Raw genomic sequence first — 17,966 nt, 5'->3', positions numbered from 1 at the left:
AGGAGCTCTACAGGTGTCTCCAAAGGTAAATGTTGGGTTGGCGTATTTCGAGATTAGGATTTGTCACTCCGATTGTCGGAGAGGTATCTCTGGGCCCTCTCGGTAATGCACATCACATAAGCCTTGCAAGCATTGCAACTAATGAGTTAGTTGCGAGATGTGTATTACGGAATGAGTAAAGAGACTTGTCGGTAACGAGATTGAACTAGGTATTGAGATACCGACGATCGAATCTCGGGCAAGTAACATACCGATGACAAAGGGAACAACGTATGTTGTTATGCGGTCTGACCGATAAAGATCTTCGTAGAATATGTAGGAACCAATATGAGCATCCAGGTTCCGCTATTGGTTATTGACTGGAGACGTGTCTCGGTCATGTCTACATTGTTCTTGAACCGTAGGGTCCGCACGCTTAACGTTACGATGACAGTTTCATTATGAGTTTATGTATTTTGATGTACCGAAGGTTGTTCGGAGTCTCGGATGTGATCATGGACATGAGGAGGAGTCTCGAAATGGTCAAGACATAAAGATCGATATATTGGAAGCCTATATTTGGATATCGGAATCGTTCCGGGTGAAATCGGGATTTTACCGGAGTACCGGGGGGTTACCGGAACCCCCCCGGGGTTATTGGGCCTACATGGGCCCTAAGGGAGAAGAGGAAAGGAGGCAAGAGGTGGTCGCGCGCCCCTCCCCTCCCTAGTCTGAATAGGACAAGGAGAGGGAGGCGGCGCCCCCCTTTCCTTTCCCTCTTCCTCCTCTTTCCCACTTCTCCTTCTCCAACTAGGAAAGAAGGGAGTCCTACTCCCGGTGGGAGTAGGACTCCCCCTTGGTGCGCCCTTCTTGGCCGGCCGCCCCCTCCCCTTGGCTCCTTTATATACGGGGGCAGGGGGCACCCTAGAACACACAAGTTGATCTTCGTGATCGTTCCTTAGCCGTGTGCGGTGCCCCCCTCCACCATATTCCACCTCGATCATATTGTAGCGGTGCTTAGGCGAAGCCCTGCGGCGGTTGAACATCAAGACCGTCACCACGCCGTCGTGCTGACGGAACTCCTCCCCGAAGCTTTGCTGGATCGGAGCCCGGGGAGCGTCATCGAGCTGAACGTGTGCCAAGAACTCGGAGGTGCCGGAGTAACGGTGCTTGGATCGGTTGGACCAGGAAGACGTACAACTACTTCCTCTACGTTGCGTCAACGCTTCCGCTTTGGTCTACGAGGGTACATAGACAACACTCTCCCTTCTCGTTGCTATGCATCACCATGATCTTGCGTGTGCGTAGGAATTTTTTTGAAATTACTGCGTTCCCCAACACTCGGATCCTCCAGGAGTAGATCATCGCGGTCCCTTAGCTTCCCCATCTCTGGGCGGCCATTGTATGAGACCTACCGAGACCAGTGTGCCTGTCGTGGGAAGGAGAAGATGGGGGTGGATGAGGCCCGCCTTGCTGCCGACATGGCGGTTGTCGGATTACGGGTTCCGGCAAAACCCTTGAGGTTCAAACTCTAGGGTGCGCACGAAGATCTCTCTCCCCCGAGCTCACAGTCTCGCAAAAATCTCAAAGCCTAGCTCGCCAAACCGACACAAGAGTTTATACTGGTTCATGCCACCGTTGTGGTGTAATACCCTACTCCAGTGTGGTGTGGTGGATTGCCTTGTAGGCTGGGGATGAACGAGTACAAGGGAAGAACAACCTCCTGAGGAGAGGCGTTCTTGAGCTCGGTGAGCTTGTGTGGTGGCCTTGGTAGAATGGATCCAGTCCCCCCCCCCCCCGTGGTGGCTAGTCCTCTTTATAAAGGCCCGGGTCCTCTCCCCCTATATTAGGCGGGAAGGGATCCCACAACGACCAATTTGAAGGGGGACGTCTAGTACAAGCCATCCTAACAAAAGGTGGTCTTCGCCTGCCAAAGGCTCTGGTGGTGACGCCATCATGGGCTCCGTGATGACCTCCGTCTTGCCGTCCTGATGGTCTTGGTCTCGTTGCACCGATATGGAAACCTTTGCCTGACGCCTTGGGACTCCTCGCCTGCGCTTGCCTCTTTAGCACCAAAGAGGAAACTGGCACTCTGCGCCCGCTGGCGCCCGCCTGGTCTTAGTTGTCATGGATCACGTCACGGAAACCTCACGAAGTGCCCCTCGCCTTGATCTCTCTGCTCCTCGCGAGCCAGCTCAGTGAGGCTGCCCCTGAGGAGGTCTTGTGTCATCCGCCTCGCGAGGCTTGGCCCCTCGCGAGGACCTTGAGTGTTTGTTGATGAAAATGGGTCGTACTAGGCCGCTGGTGGAGCCACGCCCTGGATCGCAGGCAGGCAAGTCTGGGTGCCCCCGTTCCTAGGACGCCGACAGTAGCGCCCGGGCCCAAGGCGCGCTCGTGCTTAGCTTCGCAGCGAAGCCAAGGGCCAAGTGTGCAGCGCCGCGGGCCCTAACCGCATGCGGCCTTGATTGACGCATGGCGATTGACAAGACGTGGGCATCTCCGCTTCCCCATGCTGCCTCGGCAACTGCCCGACTTGACGAGTCCCTGTTGCATGTAGAAAAAGGTCATTATTACCTTAGATCATTGAGGCTAGCGGTTGGCCTCCTCCTAGCTATAAGTGGGAAGGGGGCGGAGCCCCCGTCACCCATCTCTTGCTCTGCTCCTCCTGCTTCTTATTCTTCCTCCTCGCTTAGCTGCTTCGCCGCATCATCCATGGCACCGATACAGAGATTCTCCGCCGCCGAGAAGGGAAAAGCCCCCCGCGAAGAGCTTGTGCCTCTCCCGCTTAAGAAGAGGACTGGCTCACTCGCGTGATGTCATTGTGAGGCCGGAGGTGACAAGGCCCTGGCACGAACAGCCTCCCCCCAGCTATCCGCTGTCTTTGTATGCCCAGGAAAATGGCTTCGGAGGAGGAGGCAGGGACCGACGGCCCTCGTGTCATGGTCGCAGTGGCCGTGCAGTGGCGGCGTGCGCTGCCGCCCCGTGAACCTACACCGAGGGCTCCTCACGAGAACTCGTGGGGTGGGCAGCGATGCCACCACACACGTGGATTCGCTTCCCACTGTTTTTCACCGAAGAAATGCCACCGACGGGGCCACTAGAGTTGTGGTTGCAGCACACTGGGTGCGACACCCCGACGACGAGGGCGGAGGTTGAGGTCGTCTCCCCAGGAAAGGTCTTCATGACCCGCGGATGGTGTGAGGTTGCTCGTGTCTGCCGCGGGGAGGGGGCACTCGCCATCCATTTCGAGTACGACATCGCCTCCATGCTGTTCTTCAAGGTCTTCGACAAAGAGGGCAATCGCCTGGAATGCTGTCCTGGAGGGGCCGTCAAGACGGTGCAGCGGCAGGCGTTCAGCCCGCCCTTGAATCTGCCGACAACTCCTCCAGTAGCAGCGGCGGCTCCTGGTGGTCGAGCGACTCTCCCGAGCCTGATGAGACTCCGGAGACGAGCGACGATAGCTACGTGCCCCCGAGCTCACGCCGTGCCCGGAGCACAGCCGCGACGTCCGCCCGTCGCCGCCGTTGATCTGGATGGGGTTGGCGTCGGCCTCCCGTGGCCCACTGTTGATGATGGCATCGGCGGTGACGCCTGTAGATAGGGCTCCTAGGAACCTTCTTCTTTTGTTCCCTGCGAGGAGTCGAGATGAACCCCATGGGGGCGTGTAAGGGATCTGTAGTGTCTTTTGTTAATATTCTCCTTATTATGAGGATCTACGAGTGTGTGTCTTGCTTCGGCTCAGTCCCCCCTTTCCAACTTTGCGGTAGCTTGCCTCTACGCCAACAGGTCTCGGTCCCCAGGCAGGCTGCAACCGTCGCTGGTATGGTAGGTTGCGATGCCGTGGTCAAAGCCAGGAGGTGAGCGGCCCGAGGTCCAGTAAGAGCTCCTGAGGCGCGATGCTCAAGAGGTCCCCTTTAGCGTGCAAGGAACTTCCTAAAGGTAGGAAATGAAAGCGGCGTTGCCGTAGCAAGGCTGCAAGAGATGGGAATCTTATGTCACAGCGCTTGGCTGATCTGGGTGTGAGACTTATCTTAGCAATCCAAGGTCGATCCATTGTGCCGCGCCGGCTTCGTGCGTCAACTGGGTCAGGCTCGCGCGAGCTTCCCCCTCCTTTCACGTCCATCTATGTGCTCTACGTCCTCGGGTCCCGGCACTCGAGCAGGCTTAGCCGCCGCTGGTATGCGAGGTCATGATGCCATGGTCAAGGCCAGGGGGTGAGGGCTAGAGAGCCAGTAAGAGTTCCTGAGTTGTGATGCTCAGGAGCCCCCCTTTAAAGTGCAAGCGAATTATGTGAAGAAAGAAGGAGCCTGCGGTGCCACCCGCCATCAGCCTCCAAAGGTTCCTGCAGGTTAGCGCGAGGGAGAAACACGGGTTGCAGCCGCACTTGCCGGTCTGCCACTGGTCGTTCCGCAAGAAGATGAAGGCAGTGAGGGCCTGACGAGGTGACGTGCGCGGGGCGTGCCGCGAGCCAGAGCTCGACCGCTCAGATTTGTCAGTGTTGCAGGGACGGACCCGAGAACAAGCGACGTGCCAGCATGAGTAGCCTCCGTTGCAGGACGTGCGAGGGAGAGCGTCAGGCAACTGCCGCCCTCCCTGGAGAAAAACAAAGAATCGAGGGAAGAAACAGAAAGAAGAGGGGGTTCAACCAAACCATCGAGAAATGCTAGAACTCCAAATTTCATAAGGAAAAGAGGCAAGCCAACTACAGAAAGCAAATGAACAGCCGCGTCCGGCACCTAGTCTAGTCTTCTCACTAGCACGGAGCTAAGTGCTGCCACTAGGACGTGGGAGGGAGCCCCCGAGACCCGAGGGCGGCACTCCGGAGACTCCGGAGCGTGTACAACCCCACTCATTATTACATGAGAGTGTCACGAGCGGAGACCTTCACAGGGGCTAGCCTTGTTTCATATCTCCAGACGAGGGCCCCACTTTGTGCCGCCCTTGACCACCATTGGGTCTTTCGGAAACCAGGACGAAGCCAAGGGGCAAAGGGGACGCTAGCGGCACCCTCGGCGACCATGGGCCCTCCGCCGGGGGGAGGGCTCGTTGGCGCCTCCTCGGTAGAGGACCTACCTCCGGGCGACGCCTTGCCCTGCGCGGCATGAGGGAGGGCCCCCAGTGCGCCGCCCTTGACTAGAGTGGAGCTGTAGTGCTGGGGTCACCGTCCGCCGCTGCGGCCTAGTCCACCTGCGACCCATGGTTTGCGTAAGCCTGCTCTTGAGATATCAGTGGTACCCTGCGGCGAGGCTCCTGGGTGACTCATATAAGGCCTCGGCTTCCAGCATCTCTTCCTCCCAGCCCGGCTCATGAAACATGCAGGGGTCGTCCTCTAGCATGTACTCTTGATCCACCATGCGGGGCACATAGGCTTCCTGAGCTGCCTCTCCGGAACCTCCGCCGAGGTGCCCTGTGCCCCATGCCGCCGAGCCTGATGCGCCTCCCTGGTGGCTGTAGGGTGGCGCTTGATCAGGACCGTGAGGAGCAGCACCTGCACCGATGCCACTCGGGGAAGGCAAGGGCGCGGCCGGATGTCCGGCACCGCTGGTCGTGCTGGCGCTGGCGAGCCCTCCTGGTGCTCCAGGGAGCACGCGGGCACGACGCGGCCCGTCGTGTGACCTGGCTATAACTTGAGACGTAAGTAGGGAGCAGAAAGGCGGCGTACCCCTGGCTGCAGCATCCAACAGCTCGACGACGTGTTCCAGCAACGCGTCACGGCCGCTCTCCATCAGTCGGCACCACAGCAGCTCCCGCGCCACCACGAGCGCGGCTTTCATGTTCGCATGTTCCCGTCGTGTGTGTGGCGCTGTCGCTGCTGCGTAGCTTGCAGCGGCCCACGCATGCTGCGGTGTGAGGGTGGAAGGCGTCGGTCCGCGCCGCCCGTGTCCCCGACGTTCGACGGTGTGCAGGCCGCCTCGAGCACGGAGTTGAGGTCTCCTTGGGTGGACGGTGCCGCCCTGACGGGCCAAGCAACCCATTGGTCGGTGTTGGTCCTCGGGTCGCCGGGCATCGAGACCATGGGGTGTTGGCAGATCAGCTGACGGAAAAGAGGCTTCGGTGCACCCCTACCTGGTGCGCCAAATGTCGGATTACGGGTTCCGGCAAAACCCTTGAGGTTCGAACTCTGGGGTGCGCACGAAGATCTCTCTCCCCCAAGCTCACACTCTCGCAATGATCTCAAAGCCTAGCTCGCCGAACCCGAGGAACAAGTGACACAAGAGTTTATACTGGTTCGGGTCACCATTGTAGTGTAATACCCTACTCCAGTGTGGTGTGGTGGATTGCCTTGTAGGCTGGGGATGAACGAGTACAAGGGAAGAACAACCTCCAGAGGAGAGGCATTCTTGAGCTCGATGAGCTTGTGTGGTGGCCTTGGCGGAATGGATCCATTCCCCCCCACGGTGGTGGCTAGTCCTCTTTATAGAGGCCCGGGTCCTCTCCCCCCTATATTAGGCGGGAAGGGATCCCACAACGACCAATTTGAAGGGGACAACTAGTACAAGCCATCCTAACAAAAGGTGGTCTTTGCCTACCAAAGGCTCTGGTGGTGACGCCATCATGGGCTCCGTGATGACCTCCATCTTGCCGTCCTGATGGTCTTGGTCTCGTTGCACCGATATGGAAACCTTTGCCTGACGCCTTGGGACTCCTCGCCTGCGCTTGCCTCTTTAGCACCAAAGAGGAAACTGGCACTCCGCGCCCACTGGCGCCCGCCTGGCCTTGGTCGTCATGGCTCACGTCACGGAAACCTCACGAAGTGCCCCTTGCCTTAATCTCTCTCCTCCTCGCGAGCCAGCCTAGTGAGGCTTCCCCAGGAGGTCTTGTGTCGTCCGCCTCGTGAGGCTTGGCCCCTCGCGAGGGTCTTGAGTGTTTGTTGATGAAGATGGGTCGTACCATTCCGCTGGTGGAGCCATGCCCTGGGCCGCGGACAGGCAAGTCTGGGTACCCCCGTTCCCAGGACGCCGACAACGATGGTGGATGCGGCGTTGCGTGCTACCGTGGACGAGGAAGCAATACATTCCCGCATCGTAAAGAAGCGGCAATGGAGGAACACGCGCACCTGATACGTCTCCAACGCATCTATAATTTTTTATCGTCTCATGCTATAATATTATCCATTTTGGATGTTTTACATGCATTCTTATGCTATTTTATATCATTTTTGGGACTAACCTATTAACCTAGTGCCTAGTGCCAGTTGTTGTTTTTCCTTGTTTTTGTCATTTACAGAAAATCAATACCAAATGGAGTCCAAACAGAACGAAACTTTTTGATGATTTTTCTTGGACCAGAAGACACCTAGGAAGCTTCGGGAGGAGGCGAGAAGAGCCATGGATGGGCACAAGCTCACCAGGCGCGCCCTAGGGGGGGGTGCCCCCCGATCTTGTGGGCCCACCGTGGAAGCTATAACCCTAATCTCAGCTCTACAAATACCAAAATATTCCCCGTATACCAAAGGGCACACCAAAAGTACTTTTCCGCTGCCGCAAGTTTCTGTCCTTGTGAGATCCCATCTGGAGACCTATTCTGGTACTCCGTCGGAGGGGGATTCGATCACGGAGGGCCTCTACATCAACCTTGCTGCCCTTCCAATGATGTGTGAGTAGTTTACCATAGACTTTCGGGTCCATAGCTAGTAGCTAGATGACTTTTTCTCTCTCTTTGATCTTCAATACAATGTTCTCCTCGATGTTCTTGGAGATCTATTGGATGTAATCTTCTTTTGCGGTGTGTTTGTTGAGATCTGATGAATTGTGGATTTATGATCAGATTATCTATGAATATTATTTGAGTCTTCTCTAAACTCTTTTATGCATGATTAAGGTAGCTTTGTATTTCTCTCCGATCTATTGATTTTGTTTCGCCAACTAGATTGATTTTTCTTGACATGGGAGAGGTGCTTTGTAATGGGTTCAATCTTATGGTGTACTCACCCAGTGACGAAAAGGGTAGCAAGGCACATATTTGTATTGTTGCCATTAAGGATAAAAAGGTGGGGTTTATTAACATTGATTGGATCTATCCCTCTACATCATGTCATTTTGCTTAAGGTGTTACTCCGTTCTTGTTAACTTAATACACTAGATGCATGCTGGATAGCGGTCGACGTGTGGAGTAATAGTAGTAGATGCAGGCAGGAGTCGGTCTACTTGTCACGAACGTGATGCCTATATTCATGATCATTGCCTTAGATATCGCCATAACTTTGCGCTTTTGTATCAATTGCTCAACAATAATGTGTTTATCCATCGTATGTGTTCTTTCAAGAGAGAATCCTCTAGTGAAAACTATGGCCGCCGGGTCTATTCTTATCATATTATTTTTAGATCTATAAAACTGAAAACCCAAAAATACCTTGCTGCAATTTATTTACCTTTACTTTATTTTGCACTTTTATTTATCTTTTATACCTATCAGATCTCATCCTTGAAAATAACCGTTAAGGGATTGACAACCCCTTTATCGCGTTGGGTGCAAGTGTTCGTTTGTTTGTGTAGGTGCTATCATTGGAGACTTGTGTGTTCTTCCTATTGGGTTTATACCTTGGTTCTCAAACTGAGGGAAATACTTATCTCTACTTTGCTGCATCACCATGTCCTCTTCAAGGGAAAAACCAACGCAAGCTCAAGAAGTAGCAGGAAGAATTTCTGGCGCCGTTGCCGGGGAGGATCTACATCAAGCCTACCAAGTACCCATCATAAACTCTCATCTCTTGCATTTACATTATTCTCCATTTGCCTCTCATTTTCCTCTCCCCCACTTCTAATATGTTTTTAGAAAAACACAAAAATGTTTTCCTTCTTATTTGCCTTCTTTCCGTTCATCTTTTCGTTTGCTTCTTGTTTGCTTGTGTTTCCATGTGCCTACTATTTCGAACATCAGTACAGACACAAGCGCTCATATACACGCGCATACACTCACCCCTATGAACGCACACACGCACACCCTACCCCTATGAGCACCTCCGAAAGACTGAGCCGACATATCATCTTGAGATTTACGAAGTCACCGTAGGCGCCTCGTCGTCGACAGGAACGTCTCCTCCCACTGAATGCGCATCGCCGGAAATCTTGAAATAAATCCAGGAATAAATGCGAGCACCAGGATTTGAACCCTGGTGGGCTGAGGATAGCACAGTCCCTTTAACCATCCAGCCACAGATTGGTTCGCGCCATGTGCCTACTATTTGCTTGCATCTTTCTTGCTAAAAATCTATTGATATGGATCCACTTAAAGTTTTCTACAGATACGTCCATTTTGCATCATGTTTACCTACTATTATTTGTAATGTTTTTATGCATAATAATGCTTTTTGGAGTAATTCTAATGCCTTTTCTCTCATAATATGCAAGGTTCACACAAAGCGGGAGAATTCCGGTAGCTGGAAATCTGGACCTGGAAAAGCTACATCAGGCTACCTATTCTACACAACTCCAAATGAGCGGAAACTTCACGAGGAATTTTTATGGAATAAATAAGAAATATTGGAGCAAATAACTACCAGAGGGGGGCCACCTGGTGTGCACAAGACACCAGGGCGCGCCAGACCCCCTAGGCGCGCCCTGGTGAGTTGTGTTCAGCCCAGCCCACCTCCGGTGCCCCTCTTCTGGTATACAAGTCATTTTGACCTAGAAAAAATAAGGGGAGGACTTTCGAGACCAAGCGCCGCCGTCTTGAGGTGGAACTTGGGTAGGAGCACTTTTGCCCTCCAGCGGAGTGATTCCACCGGGGAAACTTCCCTCTCGGAGGGAGAAATCATCGTCATCATCATCACCAAGAACTCTCCCATCTTGGGGAGGGCAATATCCAACAACACCATCTCCTCTCTGAAGGAAATATGCCCTAGAGGTAATAATAAAATTGTTGTTTTATATTTCCTTATATCATGATAAATGTTTATTATTCATGCTAGAATTGTATTAACCGGAAACTTGATACATGTGTGGATACATAGACAAAACACCGTGTCCCTAGTAAGACTCTACTAGACTAGCTCATTAATCAAAGATGGTTAAGTTTCCTAATCATAGACATGTTGGAAATATGCCCTAGAGGCAATAGTAAATTAGTTATTATTGTATTTCCTTGTTCATGATAATCGTTTATTATCCATGCTAGAATTGTATTGATAGGAAACTCAGATACATGTGTGGATACATAGACAACACCATGTCCCTAGTAAGCCTCTAGTTGACTAGCTCGTTGATCAATAGATGGTTACGGTTTCCTGACCATGGACATTGGATGTCGTTGATAACGGGATCACATCATTAGGAGAATGATGTGATGGACAAGACCCAATCCTAAGCCTAGCACAAGATCATGTAGTTCGTATGCTAAAGCTTTTCTAATGTCAAGTATCATTTCCTTAGACCATGAGATTGTGCAACTCCCGGATACCGTAGGAATACTTTGGGTGTACCAAACGTCACAACGTAACTGGGTGGCTATAAAGGTACACTACAGGTATCTCCGAAAGTGTCTGTTGGGTTGGCACGAATCGAGACTGGGATTTGTCACTCCGTGTTAACAGAGAGGTATCTCTGGGCCCACTCGGTAGGACATCATCATAATGTGCACAATGTGATCAAGGAGTTGATCACGGGATGATGTGTTACGGAACGAGTAAAGAGACTTGCCGGTAACGAGATTGAACAAGGTATCGGGATACAGACGATCGAATCTCGGGCAAGTATCGTACCGATAGACAAAGGGAATTGTATACGGGATTGATTAAGTCCTTGACATCGTGGTTCATCCGATGAGATCATCGTGGAACATGTGGGAACCAACATGGGTATCCAGATCCCGCTGTTGGTTATTGGCCGGAGAGTCGTCTCGGTCATGTCTACGTGTCTCCCGAACCCGTAGGGTCTACACACTTAAGGTTCGGTGACGCTAGGGTTATAGAGATATTAGTATGCGGTAACCCAAAAGTTGTTCGGAGTCCCGGATGAGATCCCGGACGTCACGAGGAGTTCCAGAATGGTTCGGAAGTAAAGAATTATATATAGGAAGTGCTATTTCGGCTATCGGGACAAGTTTCGGGGTCACCGGTATTGTACCGGGACCACCGGAAGGGTCCCGGGGGTCCACCGGGTGGGGCCACCCACCCCGGGGGCCACATGGGCTGTAGGGGTGTGCACCTTGGCCTATATGGGCCAAGGGCACCAGCCTCAAGAGGCCCATGCGCCAAGAGATAAGGAAAGGAAGAGTCCTAAAGGGGGAAGGCACCTCCGAGGTGCCTTGGGGAGGATGGACTCCTCCCTGGGTGCACCCTTCCTTGGAGGAAGGGCCAAGGCTGCACCCCCCTCTCCCTTGGCCCTATATATAGTAGGGGAAGGGAGGGAAACCATACCTAAGCCCTGGCGCCTCCCTCTCCCTCCCATGACACATCTCCCTCCTCCCGAAGCGCTTGGCGAAGCCCTGTTGGAATCCCGCTACTTCCACCACCACGCCGTCGTGCTGCTGGATCTCCATCAACCTCTCCTCCCCCCCTTGCTGGATCAAGAAGGAGGAGACGTCGCTGCTCCGTACGTGTGTTGAACGCGGAGGTGCCGTCCGTTCGGCGCTAGGATCATCGGTGATTTGGATCACGACGAGTACGACTCCATCAACCCCGTTCTCTTGAACGCTTCCGCGTGCGATCTACAAGGGTATGTGGATCCACTCCTCCCTCGTTGCTAGATGACTCCATAGATTGATCTTGGTGACATGTAGGAAAATTTTGAATTATTGCTACGTTCCCCAACAGTGGCATCATGAGCTAGGTCTATGCGTAGTTTCTATGCACGAGTAGAACACAAAGTAGTTGTGGGCGTTGATTTTGTTCAATATGCTTACCGTTACTAGTCCAATCTTGATTCGGCGGCATTGTGGGATGAAGCGGCCCGGACCGACCTTACACGTACTCTTACGTGAGACTGGTTCCACCGACTGACATGCACTAGTTGCATAAGGTGGCTAGCGGGTGTCTGTCTCTCCCACTTTAGTCGGATCAGATTTGATGAAAAGGGTCCTTATGAAGGGTAAATAGCAATTGGCATATCACGTTGTGGTTTTTGCGTAGGTAAGAAACGTTCTTGCTAGAAACCCATAGCAGCCACGTAAAACATGCAAACTACAATTAGAGGACGTCTAACTTGTTTTTGCAGGGTATGCTATGTGATGTGGTATGGCCAAAGGATGTGATGAATGATATATGTGATGTATGAGATTGATCATGTTCTTGTAATAGGAATCACGACTTGCATGTCGATGAGTATGACAACCGGCAGGAGCCATAGGAGTTGTCTTTATTTATTGTATGACCTGCGTGTCATTGAACAACGCCATGTAATTACTTTACTTTATTGCTAACCGGTAGCCATAGTAGTAGAAGTAATAAGTTGGTGAGACAACTTCATGGAGACACAATGATGGAGATCATGATGATGGAGACCATGGTGTCATGCCGGTGACGATGATGATCATGGAGCCCCGAAGATGGAGATCAAAAGGAGCAATATGATATTGGCCATATCATGTCACTATTTGATTGCATGTGATGTTTATCATGTTTATACATCTTATTTGCTTAGAACGACGGTAGTAAATAAGATGATCCCTCATTAAAATTTCAAGAAAGTGTTCCCCCTAACTGTGCACCGTTGCGAAAGTTTGTCGTTTTGAAGCACCACGTGATGATCGGGTGTGATAGATTCTTACGTTCGAATACAACGGGTGTTGACGAGCCTAGCATGTACAGACATGGTCTCGGAACACATGCAAAACACTTAGGTTAACTTGACGAGCCTAGCATGTACAGACATGGCCTCGGAACACAAGAGACCGAAAGGTCGAGCATGAGTCGTATAGAAGATACGATCAACATGAAGATGTTCACCGATGTTGACTAGTCCGTCTCACGTGATGATCGGACACGGCCTAGTTGACTCGGATCATGTAATCACTTAGATGACTAGAGGGATGTCTATCTGAGTGGGAGTTCATAAGATGAACTTAATTATCCTGAACATAGTCAAAAGGTCTTCGCAAATTATGTCGTAGCTCGCGCTTCAGTTCTACTGTTTAGATATGTTCCTGGAGAAAAAATTAGTTGAAAGTTGATAGTAGCAATTATGCAGACTAGGTCCGTAAACCGAGGATTGTCCTCATTGCTTCATAGAAGGCTTATGTCCTTAATGCACCGCTCAGTGTGCTGAACCTCGAACGTCGTCTGTGGATGTTGCGAACATCTGACATACACATTTTGATAACTACGTGATAGTTCAGTTAAACGGTTTAGAGTTGAGGCACCGAAGACGTTTTGAAACGTCGCGAAACATATGAGATGTTTCGAGGGCTGAAATTGGGATTTCAAGCTCGTGCCCACGTCAAGAGGTATAAGACCTTCGACGATTTTCTTAGCCCACAAACTAAGGGAGAAAATCTCAATTGTTGTGCTTGTGCTCAGATTGTCTGAGTACAACAATCATTTGAATCGAGTGGGAGTTGATCTTCCAGATGAGATATTGATGTTTCTCCGAAGTCATTACCACCAAGCTGCTAGAGCTTCGTGATGAACTATAATGTATCGGGGACATATATGATGATCCTTGAGATATTCGCGATGTTTGACACCACAAAAGTAGAAATCAAGAAGGAGCATCAATTGTTGATGGTTGGTGAAACCACTAGTTTCAAGAAGGGCAAGGGCACGAAGGGATACTTCATGAAACGGCAATTTAGCTGCTGCTCTAGTGAAGAAACCCAAGGTTGAACCCAAACCCGAGACTAAGTGCTTCTGTAATAAAGGGAACAACCACTAGAGCAGAATTACCCTAGATACTTGGTAGATGAGAAGGCTGGCAAAGTCGATAGAAGTATATTGGATATACATTGTGTTGATGTGTACTTTACTAGTACTCCTAGTAGCACCAGGGTATTAGATACCGGTTCGGTTGCTAAGTGTTAGTAACTCGAAATAAAAGCTACGGAATAAACGGAGACTAGCTAAAGGTGAGCTGACGATATGTGTTGGAAGTGTTTCCAATGTTGATATGATCAAGCATCGCACGCTCCCTCTACCATCGAGATTGGTGTTTGCGTTGAGCATAGACATGATTGGATTATGTCTATCGCAATATGGTTATTCATTTAAGGAGAATAATGGTTACTCTGTTTATTTGAATAATACCTTCAATGGTCTTGCACCTAAAATGAATGGTTCATTGAATCTCGATCATAGTGATACACATGTTCATGCCAAAAGATATAAGATAGTAATGATAGTACCACCTACTTGTGGCACTGCCACGTAAGTCATATCGGTATAAAACGCATGAAGAAGCTCCATGTTGATGGATCTTTGGGCTCACTCGTTTTTGAAAAGTTTGAGGCATGCGAACCATGTCTATTGGTGTATATGCATGAAGAAACTCCATGCAAATGGACCGTTTGGACTCACTTGATTTTGAATCACTTGAGACATGCAAATCATACCACATGGGCAAGATGACTGAAAGCCTCGTTTTTAGTAAAATGGAACTAGAAAGAAACTTGTTGGAAGTAATACATTTTGATGTGTGCAGTCCAATGAGTGCTGAGGCGTGTAGTGGATATCGTTATGTTTTTACTTCACAGATGATTTGAGTAGATGTTGAGTATATTTACTTGATGAATCACGAGTCTGAATTATTGAAAGGTTCAAGTAATTTCAGGGTGAAGTTGAAAGATCGTCGTGACAAGAGGATAAAAGATCTATGATATGATCATAGAGATGAATATCTGAATTACGAGTTTGGCATAGAATTAAGACATTGTGGAAATTGTTTCACAACTAATACAGCCTGGAACACCATAGTGTGATGGTGTGTCCGAACATCATAACTGCACCCTATTGGATATGATGCATACCATGATGTCTCTTATCGAATTACCACGATAGCTTATGGGTTAGGCATTAGAGACAACCACATTCACTTTAAATAGGGCACCACGTAATTCCGTTGAGACGACACCGTATGAACTATGGTTTAGAGAAACCTAAGCTGTCGTTTCTTAAAAGTTTGGGGCTGCGACGCTTATGTGAAAAAGTTTCAGGCTGATAAGCTCAAACCCAAAGCGGATAAATGCATCTTCATAGAATACCCAAAACAGTTGGGTATACCTCCTGTCTCAGATTCGAAAGCAATAAGGGATTGTTTCTAGAATCGGGTCCTTTCCCGAGGAAAAGTTTCTCTCAAAAGAATTGAGTGGGAGGATGGTGGAGACTTGATGAGGTTATTGAACTGTCTCTTCAACTAGTGTGTGGTAGGGCACAAGAAGTTGTTCATGTGGCACCTACAACAATTGAAGTGGAAGCTTATGATAGTGATCATGAAACTTCAGATCAAGTCACTACCAAACCTCGTGGGATGACAAGGATGCGTACTACTTCAGAGTGGTACGTGATCCTGTCTTGGAAGTCATGTTTCTAGACAACAATGAACCTACGAGCCATGGAGAAGCGATGGTGGGCCCGGATTCCGATAAATGGCTCAAGTGTTGGAAATATGCCCTAGAGGCAATAATAAATTAGTTATTATTGTATTTCCTTGTTCATGATAATCGTTTATTATCCATGCTAGAATTGTATTGATAGGAAACTCAGATACATGTGTGGATACATAGACAACACCATGTCCCTAGTAAGCCTCTAGTTGACTAGCTCGTTGATCAATAGATGGTTATGGTTTCCTGACCATGGACATTGGATGTCGTTGATAACGGGATCACATCATTAGGAAAATGATGTGATGGACAAGACCCAATCCTAAGCCTAGCACAAGATCATGTAGTTCGTATGCTAAAGCTTTTCTAGTGTCAAGTATCATTTCCTTAGACCATGAGATTGTGCAACTCCCGGATACCGTAGGAGTGCTTTGGGTGTGCCAAACGTCACAACGTAACTGGGTGGCTATAAAGGTACACTACGGGTATCTCTGAAAGTGTCTGTTGGGTTGGCACGAATCGAGATTGGGATTTTGTCACTCCGTGTAAACGGAGAGGTATCTCTGGGCCCACTCGGTAGGACATCATCATAATGTGCACAATGTGACCAAGGGGTTGATCACGGGATGATGTGTTACGGAACGAGTAAAGAGACTTGCCGGTAACGAGATTGAACAAGGTATCGGTATACCGACGATCGAATCTCGGGCAAGTACCATACCGCTAGACAAAGGGAATTGTATACGGGATCGATTGAGTCCTTGACATCGTGGTTCATCCGATGAGATCATCGTGGAACATGTGGGAGCCAACATGGGTATCCAGATCCCGCTGTTGGTTATTGACCGGAGAACATCTCGGTCATGTCTGCATGTCTCCCGAACCCGTAGGGTCTACACACTTAAGGTTCGATGACGCTAGGGTTATAAAGGAAGTTTGTATGTGGTTACCGAATGTTGTTCGGAGTCCCGGATGAGATCCCGGACGTCACGAGGAGTTCCGGAATGGTCCGGAGGTAAAGATTTATATATAGGAAGTCCTGTTTCGGCCATCGGGACAAGTTTCGGGGTCATCGGTATTGTACCGGGACCACCGGAAGGGTCCCGGGGGCCCACCGGGTGGGGCCACCTGCCCCGGGGGGCCACATGGGCTGTAGGGGGTGCGCCTTGGCCTACATGGGCCAAGGGCACCAGCCCCTAGAGGCCCATGCGCCAAGATATAGGAAAAAGGGGAGAGTCCTAAAAGGGGAAGGCACCTCCGAGGTGCCTTGGGGAGGATGGACTCCTCCCCCCTCTTAGCCGCACCCCTTCCTTGGAGGAAGGGGCAAGGCTGCGCCTCCCCCCTCTCCCCTGCCCCTATATATAGTGGAGGGGAGGGAGGGCATCCATACCTGAGCCCTTGGCGCCTCCCTCCCTCCCGTGACACCTCCTCCTCTCCCGTAGGTGCTTGGCGAAGCCCTGCAGGATTGCCACGCTCCTCCATCACCACCACGCCGTTGTGCTGCTGCTGGATGGAGTCTTCCTCAACCTCTCCCTCTCTCCTTGCTGGATCAAGGCGTGGGAGACATCGTCGAGCTGTACGTGTGTTGAACGCGGAGGTGCCGTCCGTTCGGCACTAGGATCATCGGTGATCTGAATCACGACGAGTACGACTCCATCAACCCCGTTCACTTGAACGCTTCCGCTTAGCGATCTACAAGGGTATGTAGATGCACTCTCCTTTCTACTCGTTGCTGGTCTCTCCATAGATAGATCTTGGTGACGTAGGAAAATTTTGAATTTCTGCTACGTTCCCCAACAGTGGCATCATGAGCTAGGTCTATTGCGTAGATTCTTTGCACGAGTAGAACACAAAGTAGTTGTGGGCGTCGATATTGTTCAATATGCTTGCCGTTACTAGTCTTATCTTGATTCGGCGGCATCGTGGGATGAAGCGGCCCGGACCAACCTTACACGTACGCTTACGTGAGACCGGTTCCACCGACAAACATGCACTAGTTGCATAAGGTGGCTGGCGGGTGTCTGTCTCTCCCACTTTAGTCGGATCGGATTCGATGAAAAGGGTCCTTATGAAGGGTAAATAGCAATTGGCATATCACGTTGTGGTTCATGCGTAGGTAAGAAACGTTCTTGCTAGAAACCCATAGCAGCCACGTAAAACATGCAAACAACAATTAGAGGACGTCTAACTTGTTTTTGCAGGGTATGCTATGTGATGTGATATGGCCAAAAAGGATGTGATGAATGATATATGTGATGTATGAGATTGATCATGTTCTTGTAATAGGAATCACGACTTGCATGTCGATGAGTATGACAACCGGCAGGAGCCATAGGAGTTGTCTTTATTTATTTGTGACCTGCGTGTCAACTTAAACGTCATGTAATTACTTTACTTTATTGCTAACCGTTAGCCATAGTAGTAGAAGTAATAGTTGGCGAGGCAACTTCATGAAGACACGATGATGGAGATCATGATGATGGAGATCATGGTGTCATGCCGGTGACGATGATGAT

The sequence above is a fragment of the Triticum aestivum genome, chromosome 5A (genome assembly GCF_018294505.1).
Source record: "Triticum aestivum cultivar Chinese Spring chromosome 5A, IWGSC CS RefSeq v2.1, whole genome shotgun sequence".
Lineage (NCBI taxonomy): Eukaryota > Viridiplantae > Streptophyta > Magnoliopsida > Poales > Poaceae > Triticum > Triticum aestivum.
Note: the sequence above shows the minus strand (reverse complement) of the source record.